Genomic DNA, 2,326 nt, shown 5'->3' with positions numbered 1-2,326 from the left:
AGAGAGAGAGAGAGAGAGAGAGAGAGAGGCTTTTCTTATTAGAAAGAATGAGTGGGGAGGTGTGTATTATTCTAAATTTGTGTTAGAATCACTGGCACAATCAAAATTTTTAATATAATGAAACACTGTCTGGAAGGTCTATAACTATGCTTTAAAAATATGTCTATAGATAGTTAAGTTGAAGTGAAATAACCTTAGCAAATAACTGAGGAAGTTACTTTCTAGTCTTTTACATTTCCAGATCACAAACAGACAGACGGGTAGGTGAGCCTACTGATATAGCAAAAGTTATGTAAATAGAGAGATATCTTAATAGATATACAAATAAATAGACCACTGAGGGAAAGAAATGAAAATAATCGCAATTGGTAAATAACCCGGACTGAGCCTTGTTGGTGGTTGGACAGTAGACTGTGTATGGAGTAAAGATCATTTGCCAACATAACATGGCAGTCCTGGTTTAGGACGAATGTTGCTGTATTTTAGCCCCAGGAGAATCGTCTCCAGCTGGCTATATGACATGATAGAGTGTCCTTATATTTTTGAACAAGGGAATTGTGTTGTATAGCCAGCTGGAGACGATGTCTCCTGGGGCTAAATTACAGCAACATTCGTCCTAAACTAGGACTGCCATGTTATGTTGGCAAATGATCTTTACTTCAAAGTACACACACACACACACAAACACATGCATATGTGTATAGATATATGTGTGTGTGTGAGTTATGGGTGGGTGGGGTGCATGAGGAGGTATGTTTTTGTGTGTGTGACTACACATTGACAGCACTTGGGTAACTGTGTTATCAGTCTATGTTCCGCATGATCTAGTTTTGCAGCTCAGTGATCTGATATATCATGTCACATCTTGCTTATGTTCAAGTTAGACAAGTAAGGTTTGACATCAGGAAGGGCATCTAACCATAGAATATCACCCCGAGTAATCTCAACCACGTCAGGATAGAAAATGTGAACAGAAAGACAATATAATGATAACAATACATATACACAGACAGACATACGTTTACAAAATGAACACATATAAGCGTGTACATAAAACCCACACACTCACACATAGTGATGAATAATTATGTATAGAAACTAAATAAACATACATACTATTTATAGTATATAATTAGACATACATGCATACATAGACACTTGCGCAAATAAATGTGGACACAGACATGCACACACAGACACACACAAACATACACACACAGCAACAACAACAGCAACAAATGTAGCAATGGCATATAGTGAATTTAATTACACCCCCCACCACCACTAAAACCACCACCACCACCACTGCTGCACCTACTACTACTACTACTACTACTACTACTACTACTACTACTACTACTACTACTGTTGCTGCTGCTACTACTACTACCACGACCGCCACCACCACTGCTGCCAGAAACCACCACCACCACCACTTTCACCTCACCATCATGGACATTGCATCAACAAGTGGCACAGTGACACAAAATTGCACACACACACATGTACACACACATGCATATATACTGATGCAAATAAAAATAAGAAGATATACACACACATACCGACACAGACACACATATGCAAACTCATATATATATATATATATATATATATATATGTATGTATGTATGTATGTATGTATGTATGTATGTATGTATGTATATATACAGGCATATTAACAGGTCCAACAATGATTTAAAAATGATTTAAAATAAAAATCTTACTACTTCCTTCCATGTTCACATTTCGATACAATGATACACAAACATACAGCAACATAGATACATATACAGTTAAAACAAATAAGCTTACAACACACACACACACACACACACCAAAAACAACACCAGTAAGTGCTAAAAGTTAAGTCTCCCTACCTTCATTATAACTACCACCACCACCACCACCACCACCAACAACAACAACAACAACAACATTACAACTTATATCACCACCATCATTACCAACAGCAACAACATCGCCACCACCACCACCATCATCATCATATATACCACCATGACCCTCTGCCAACAAGCACCCCCCTCCTTACCACTACCACCATTTCTCTGAAAGTTTTCACAACTATTCCCACTTGTTCCTGGAATTTCCTGTCAAACATCCGTATTTCTGTGGGAATTTGATTACAGCTAACTTCGACCTCCTTTCTGTTGTGTATATATATATATATATATATATATATATATATATTTATATATATATGTTATAAATATATATATATACTTATATATACATATATATTATATATATATATACATACTATATATACTTATATATATATATATATATATATATATATATATAT

At 35.7% G+C, this 2,326-nt stretch overlaps 1 protein-coding gene across 1 annotated transcript in view; it reads right to left on the bottom strand.

The window, feature by feature from the left end:
* LOC128250050 (tyrosine-protein kinase HTK16-like) overlaps positions 1–2,326 on the bottom strand; it is a 31,730-nt gene that overhangs the window by 14,921 nt on the left and 14,483 nt on the right. The window lies entirely within an intron of this gene.

Source organism: Octopus bimaculoides, chromosome 19 (genome assembly GCF_001194135.2).
Source record: "Octopus bimaculoides isolate UCB-OBI-ISO-001 chromosome 19, ASM119413v2, whole genome shotgun sequence".
In the NCBI taxonomy this organism is placed as follows: Eukaryota; Metazoa; Mollusca; class Cephalopoda; order Octopoda; family Octopodidae; genus Octopus; species Octopus bimaculoides.
The sequence above is the reverse complement of the archived record's forward strand: the minus strand, read 5'-3'. Positions and strand labels throughout refer to the sequence as shown.